Source organism: Lygodium microphyllum, chromosome 19 (genome assembly GCF_053477565.2).
Source record: "Lygodium microphyllum isolate KBCC chromosome 19, Lygodium_microphyllum_v1.1.10, whole genome shotgun sequence".
Classification (NCBI taxonomy): Eukaryota; Viridiplantae; Streptophyta; class Polypodiopsida; order Schizaeales; family Lygodiaceae; genus Lygodium; species Lygodium microphyllum.
Window position 1 is genome coordinate 126,444,460 of NC_141153.1, and position 8,651 is coordinate 126,453,110.

At 43.3% G+C, this 8,651-nt stretch overlaps 1 pseudogene; it reads right to left on the bottom strand.

The window, feature by feature from the left end:
- Nucleotides 1–7,444: 7,444 nt before the first annotated feature.
- Nucleotides 7,445–8,290, bottom strand: LOC148020353 (large ribosomal subunit protein eL27-like; annotated as a pseudogene).
- Between the last annotated feature and the right edge of the window lie 361 nt (nucleotides 8,291–8,651).

Sequence of the window (8,651 nt, forward strand, 5' to 3'; positions counted from 1 at the left end):
ACATGTCCACAAGCATGTCACCAACAACAGAGTCTCTTTCTAGGCCCCTTAGGATGATCTCAGCATGTATCTCTTGGCCCATTGGGAATGCTCCTATGCTGCCACAGCTTTCAAACGAACCCTTGGTCACAATCAAAGTGGTCCATGTAATTGCATCTCAAGTTACCAGTCTACCAAAATTCCTTATTCTTCTCCGTCTTCGGCATAGAATGAAAGAGCAAACATAACAACTAAATATGTACAAAGTATCAAATCACACACAAGACTTTTAGGTGGTTTTCACACCTCGAATGCGCAGCAATACGACATCGACCCCCTCTAATCCTTCGCATCCTCCAGATGGGCCCACTACCCATGATCATTGACATCAAGATCCACAAACAGATCAATCTCTTCGTTATGCATTTCCAGTAGATCAACAAGATTATCTGTCATATCATCTGTCTCTTCCATTGGAGTTTCTTGTCGTTGCTCTTCTCTTGAAAATTCATCCAATGCATAATCCTCATCATCTCTTTTCTTGAAAATCTTGATTCTTTTTCCAGCAATAGGCACTCTAAGCACTGTCCCATCCAATTCAGTCAGCTCATATGTTGCATTATCAAAGACATGTCTGACTATGTACGGCCCAAACAATCTTTTCACCATCTTCCGAAGTGCAGTATGCCGATTTTCAAGCCTGCTATCAAAGACCAATACCCAATCTCCCTCTTCTATTGCTCTAAGCCGCAAGCGATGCTTGCTGTCAAACCTGTCCTTGTTCCTTAGTCTAGCAACCTTCAACCTGTCAATAGCTAGCTGAATATCCTCTGGTCTCTTCTCCAACTGTCGAATCCGAAGAGCTAAGAGCTCTTCTCTCGTCAAATCCTCCTGCCAAGGTAAAACTGACCAAGTCAAAGCACAAGTCTCAATCGGCATAACAGGTTTCTGACCATACATCAACTCTGCAGGCATATATCCTATGGTAACACTATGAGTCGTACGATCAGCCCATAAAGAAAATGGTAGAAGTCTCGGCCAATCTCCAATCCGTCCTCTGCATGCTTTGGCTAATGCTTTCACTATCGACGGATGCCCTCTTTCACTCTTTCCATTTCCCTCTAGATTATATGCTGTGGTTAGAGCCAATTTGATTCCTAGCTGAGAGAAAAACTCCCTAGCTTCATCTGCATCCAATTCACCACGATCCGCAGTGATCTTACCCACACAACCATACCTGCAAAAAATTTCTTCCAATAAGAACTTACACACTGCACTAGTGGTCTTCGTTCTCAAAGATCTGCCCTCAACATGATTGGTAAGATTCTCTCTAGCCAAAACAATGTACCTCATCTGCCATAGACGCATAGGCATGGTAACCAAATCAACTACCCACTTATAATGAATGCATAGCGGATAAGTCGGATGAAGCTCATCTCGATGACGCACTACTGAATACATCTGGCAGTCTCTGCAAGTTTCAACAAAGTGAGAAACATCTCTATACATGCCTTTCCACCAATATTTCTCCTTGATTTTCTCATAAGTAGCCCATACTCCTCTATGACCAGCCCAAGGACTCTCATGAAACTCCCTCATCACCTGTAACTGTGTCTCTCTATCGCAGTCAACCCGCAAAGGTAATCCGCCTCTTTTCTTCGGATGCTTCCAAAGAAATCCGTCCTTGAGAAAATAACCATAGGCTTTCCTTCTGATCTTCTTGAACTCTTCATCTGTCCATTCATCTCTTTTGCTTAGTGTACTAAGGTACCTGCCAATCTGCAACCACTCTCCAACGTAAAGTTCTTCTGTAAAAGCCATAATATCAAAGACATGACAAACATGATCAACCATAGTGGCTGAAATTTCTGCATCATCCTCTTCTGCAAGTAGAGTCTCCTCATCATCATACCTGGCTCTAGACAACATATCTGCCACTGGATTATCCTTCCCTGCTATGTGTTTAAATTCCGGATTTAATGACTTGATGTATGCAATCCATCTCAACATGGCTATATCCGGAGTAGAGCAACTCGTGATCATACCAATCAATGGCAAGCAATCTGTCTCTACCACAACTGAAGCTCCAATAAAGTACTCCTTGTCACATTTAAGAGCCGTGACAATCCCCAATAACTCCCTCTTGATTTGCGGATATCTCCTCTGTCTCTTGTTTAGGACTTTTGCCCCAAACCGAATAGCATACCTATTTCCATATGCATCATCTTGACCCACAGCCCAACCTATGCCAATTGGACTAGTGTCAACTGTCAATACAATAGGCCTATCACTATTATAATCCGCTTTTCTGAGAATAGGAGCATTCTGCAATAACTTCTTCAATTTCCGCATGGCTCTAGTGTGGCTCTCATCCCAATAGAATTTCTGCCCCTTTCGAAGCAACTGATACAAACAATCTGCAATGTGTGCAAAATGAGGTATCCAAATCATATAAAACACGCAAGCACCAATGAATCTCCGTACCTCAGAAGTAGTAGAACAATACTCTGCAATCTTGCCTATAGCATTCACCTTATCAGGTGAGGGTTTCCTGCCATAATATCCACACATATGCCCAACAATGACAACCTCATTCACTCCAAAAACATATTTTTGCCCTGAAAGTGTCAAGTTCACTTCTTCTAACCTGGCCAAAATCTTCTCACATGCTGAAATATGATCAGCCACAAAGTATCTGCATCCCTGCTCATTTAGACACTCATTCTTCTCTTCTTCTGCACACCCCTTAATGGGCACATCATCCAAGAAAGGCATAGTAAGCTGAGGTATGTAATCACGAAGGACCTTATGCATGGCATTCATCATATGCGCAACAGAATTAGTGGCACCTTGAGGCAAGGTACACATCCTGACAAGCCCAATAGGAGTTCTCATGGTGGTTATGTCCCTACTTTCCAAAGCCAGCTGAAACTGATCATATCCTGAATACAAATCACCCAAAGAATAGATGGCACGTCCAGCAAATGCCTCTGCAAACTCATCCACAACTGGACCTATACCAACATTCCTGATAGTAACTCTGTTCACTGGCTGCATGTCCTGAATAAATCGGAGAGTACCATTCTTCTTTGGAACTGTAAACCACCTGTTTGAGTATGGTGCAGATGAAGGCTCAAGGATTCCCATCCTGATTTTCTCATTCAATAAATCAATCAGCTTTGGCAAGTGTGCTTTAGGCACTGGAATAGGTCGGAGATTCCATGGGATATGAGGAATAGTAAAAATGACCATAGGAGCAACAATATTAGGATTCACACATCCAAACTCATGTGGGAAAAAAGCAAATCCCCTTCCATGTCGCTTAAGCATCTCCTGAAAGCATTGCTTCTCTATGGGTAACAAGAAATCACCATTTCCAATTTTCAATTCAGCAAGAGTCTCTGCTGAAAATTTATGACCAATATGCTCCGGATTCCTCAAAATTTGTTGTTTAGCAGCCCTCTCTATTTGCTGATCACTGTCAGGTGGAAGCGGTACAGCAACCGGCTTCACCTTCTTATCCACAGTTTTGTATTTCGTGTCAACCCTGGCTTCATTATGCTCTCTTGCATTACATAAACCTTGCTGTAAATCAACAATTCTGCACTCCAATGGCTGAATATTCTCAGCCCTCTGCTCTATGGACTGCATAGGAACAGCCCCAAACTCTGAATGCTGAAATATTTCAGCAGTAAACTCTGTTGGTTGAAAATTTTCAGCCCTCTGTCTCTCTGAAAGCTGATCATAACTAGCTGGAAACTCTGTTTGCTGAATTTCTTCAGCACTCAACACTCTTTGCTGAGTTACCTCAGCCTCTGACTCAATCTGTGACATAAAATCTGCAATTTCATGAAACATGTCCAGGGACTGCACTAATACATTACTGTGACAATTCAGCATATCAGTTTTCAGCATATCTCCCATCTCTGTTATCGTATCTGCACAAATCACACTATCATACATCCCATCTATGTGCTCATCATCCTCCAAAATTCTTGCATTTTTCAAATTTTTCTCCTTCCTGCATATATACTGCCTGGCAGCTCTAGGCAACCTAGAAGTCTTCTGATAACTCATCGAACTGTTTGCTGAAATCCCAACAAAACCGGAGGAGAAAACACTGCTGCCAGGAGGCGAGAACTCCAATCTCCTCTCCTCTGTACCACCGTTGTCTCGTGAAACGGCGGTACCTAATGAAAACCCGAATCTCACCCTGACACTAGGACAGGCAGCATACAAATCACCTGCAGTGTTATTGGCGGCTCTCATACGCCACCCATGCTCTACATCCATAGGCCATCTGTTACTCTCATAAACTCCACGAACTATGAGATTAATCTCTAAACCATGGTCAACCAATGCAACATAAGGCACATGTTTCTCTCCAATCTTTACCATCGTCTCTGTAGTTGCCCTAGCCCAATGGCTCCGCGAAAAGTGACTACACGGTATCATGACAAGCTCATCAATTTCAGTATAATGCATAGGCTAAACCCTCTTCTCTACCTGCGGAAAAACAGAAGCATTTTCAACCATAACCTCATCATCATCCTCATCCAACTCCCCAATCAAAACTCCCTGTGTATCAGTGGTAGACAATGCATGTCTTTTCCTCTTCAAGACCTCCTGAAACTGATCCTGAAACTCTCTTTTTGAGATGCCCAAAATCTCAGAATAGTGAAAGTCACCTCACTGCCAAGTATCTTATCATTAAAGATTTTCTTCATGTCTGTAGATGTCTCAATATCGGACATCAATCTGAATCCTGGCTGCTTTCTCTCTCTAGGCTCTTGCCTCTTTTCTCTCTTTTGAGCATCCTCCATCTGTCGATCTGGCCCTGGTCTTGAAGACGGTCTTGCAGTAGGTGGAGTAACAAACTCACCCCCTCTAGTCTTCTTAGCTGCACTTGGATTTTCTTCATCCCTCTTACGCTTCTCCTCAACAAGTACATCTGCACCATGAGACTTAGCCAAATAAGCATAAATAGAATACCTGTCAACAGGCGAGTCCCAACCTGTCTCTGATCTGATGCTAGAGCCTGCACTAGTCAAAACAGTTTGCTGAATTTTCCCCTTATTTGTAGTCTCCATAGCATATGTCCATAGCGCTGACTGAGTCTCTGAACCCTTCTCAATCTGAACTCCATATGCAGAAGCATCACCTCTAGCTGTCACATAAGAAGTACGCGCAGCCATGTCCTCCACTAACTTCTTCATTCCACCTTTACCAAAGTTGGTAGCAAGTGGAGCTCCTGTCTCAGTCAACCAAATCTTACCATCTTGCCCCCAATATACCAAATTCTGCCTCCTTGCATCCTGGAAAGAATCACAATCCCTGCAATGCTGATAGTCCGTACTGTCACACCAAATACATCTCCGATCTCTCCTAGGTGCACTAGGAACACTCCTAGGTGCAGTAGGAGCACTAGAAGAAGTAGTAGGCGCAGTCGAAGCAAACTGCTCCTTCAACTTACCCACCAACTCCGCTTTAACTAACTCCAATGTCAAATCTATGATGCCTTTGATTATGTCGTCAAGAGAAGTAGGTACCGATGGAGCGGATGGTTTTGGAGCAGAAGGTGTAGGCATCGGTCGTGGAACAGGAGGAATAGGTGGAGTGGCAACAGTAGGCATTGGCATAGGCCAAGAAACTGGCTGAGGAGGAGAAGAAATAACAGGGATAGAAGTAGGCATAGGAGCTGATGATGGTGTAGGTGTCATGGAACCATTCTGTAGGCGAGTCTTTCATATTCTCCTCTTGGTCAAAGTCGAGACTGCATCCTGAGCATCCTGCCAATCAGTTTTAAGACCCATAGGCTTCGTGCGATCTTCAAGAAGCTCACCCAATTCTTCTTGAAGAGCAGGATCTGCAGCTTGCAAGAAAAGCTCAACTTTTTCAACATCCAATGCTCTTTGTTCAATGGCATCAAGCTGACTATACCTCTCTTCGAATTCTAGAATCAACTCCGAAGCAGTGAGACCTTTGTTTGGCATATAGACCCACTCTCGGAATGACCGCCGAGTAGCCATACCAAAGTCCTCAAGGAAATATTCTTCTTTCAAGGCCTTCTTAAAATCTTGCCAATGTGCATTTTGAATAAAAAGATCAGTCACTTTTGTCCTCAAAGCAGGTGTGACGAGACGAAGGAAGTACTTACTCATAAGTCCAGCTGGAACTCCAAAAAACCCCATCTTGATCTCATATGTCTTCAAATATGCTGAAACATTACGCCTGTCAAATAGCTTCTTCTCATTCTCAACTGCTTCAATAGCCTTAGTCGTGCTGTTTGCATTCTCCTGCTCCGAATAGAGTTGCCTTTGCTGAGACAACTACTGTTGATGCAATTGTTGTTGCTGCTGCATATACAATTGTGTTTGCTGATTTTGGAGCTGCATATACATGGACATATTCTGCAAAATCTACTTTAGATCCTCCGTTGAAGTACTTGACGCAGCGGTCATTGATGGAGCTGAAGTAGAGGTAGCTGGAATTGTAGACGAAGCTGAAATAGAGGCTGAAGTATCTCCCATCCTGAAATTTTTGCGACGCTTTCACATCAGGTTCACCAAAGATGTCGAAGGGTTTTCGAAAGCAAAGTCGCGTCCACGGAGGACTTTGAATAATTTCAGGATAGGAGATTAATCTAGAAAAATCAGATTCAATTTAAAAGTTCAATTTTAGATAATATGTGACATACAATCAACTTCATCTGAATGGAAATCGCTCCAATAGGTCAGCCTGTTCCAGCACCAGACATCACATAAAAATCCAATTAAATTACGTGTCTTTTCTCCTTTCTTCTTCCTTCTTTATATTTTTCACAGGATTTTGAGAAAACAGAGACAACAAGCAAGGAAGTGCTTCGTTGTCTAGGATAACCCGGGTCTGAATATCATTACTGGTTACTATGTTTCCAATAGTTAGCAAAGTACTCAGGAGAACAGTGGTAACTCTTGCTGATTATCTTTACTTTGACACATCCTAGGCATTGAAGGGTAGCTGGCTTTGAAGAGTGCACATTACAGACTGTAATCCTTCTATCACTTTGAATTTGAACCACACATATTTGAGATAAATCCCAGTCACAGGTGCTGTTTCAGGGACATTGTTTGGAGTAATGGAGCCATCTGATAGTGCAAGAAAACATTGGGAATCAGCTCATAACCCACAATAGGAATCTCTGAGGGCAGGTGCATTCGCAGTACATTCAACAAGTACATTCAGCATACTTCCCACTCCCTTAACCGTGTAAACCTGTAAATTTCTGTGGCTGAAAATAGCAATGCCTTCATCTGGTTATCTTGACCAGCAATATCACGCATTGATTCATATACAAACTTGTGCCTTCTGTGTGAGGAGCTGGAGGTAGAGCTGAAGATAAAATTGAGAAAGGTTGTTGGAAACATCCGCTATCAGAAGACTACCACACTGTTCAATTCAGCAGGCAGCAGTTGTCCTGCAGGCTTCAAAATCGCAACTTGGAGAAAAACCACCTGTTCTTCCCCGTTTTGAATCTCTCTTCAAATATTTCCTTGGTCTCCTTTCTTGTTTCAACTCTCTTAGCCTTAGTCTCGAGCTTTTCAGTAGTAACAACAGTCTTAAGATCAACGTCAAGAGTGTACCTAGTTAGCATAATGTGGTTGTAGTTGACAAGTTTGATAAAAGGCTTCAAGCGAGACCTCTTGGCAATCTTCTTCTAAGAAGCCTTCTTTATCACCTTCCGGGGGTACCTGTCGATGCCTGCAACCAGAGCATGGCCATAAGAGTGGCTCTGCGTGTCATCGTCATAGTTCTTGATGCTGACAGCTTTCCGACCTGCGTAGCGGCCCTGCAGGATGATCACCACCTTGTTGGGCTTCAGGAACTTCCCCCCCCTCAGTTGCAGGTTTCCATCAACTTCCTCCTCAATGAAGTCTCCTCTTCAATTTCTCTACACGCCGGTGATAAATGATAACTTAACCACAATAATGTCGTGTTTCCTCCCTTCGGCTTCATCCACGCCTTTGTCATCCCATTCCCAGCCTTCGTTTCAGGAGAGTTCACCAGTTTCCTTGTCGTTGAAGCTACATCGCCTCTGTCGGCTCTCCCATTAGCTTCGTCGTGGTCTCAGATTCTCGTCTTTTGTAGCAGCTTAGTCCTCACCTTCGTCCGCGATTGACTGTCCGCCATCTTCAGTAGGTCTTCGCCTCATCGTCTGCCATATGAGCCCCCGTCACCTCCTTCTTCGTCTTATTCTTTAGCTGCACCATGGCCTCTTTGTCTTCTGTATCTCCTTCTGCTACGGTGCTCACAATCCGATAGCTCCGTCCATGGCGTTCCTCCCCCTATTTTATTTCCTCATTCGTCTATTTTCCCTCTCTCCCGATTCAAAAAAAGCTCTTCCTTTTTTCCCCTAAAAAAAACCTCTTCTCCCTTCCTTTTTGTTCCACACGCCTCATATTTAGCATAGCACCAATCAACAGACCACCTGCACTTCTCCCATGGATACATAACTTGTCCTTAGCACCAAAATTGTGGGCCAATAGGTGTTCTACTGAGGCAATAAAGTCAATAAACATGTTCTTCTTTTTTAATAGCTTCCCGTCTTCATACCATTTTCCTCCCATCTCTCCCCCTCCGCGTATGTGTGCAACAACATACACAAATCCTCTATCAATTAGCGCTAATCTATT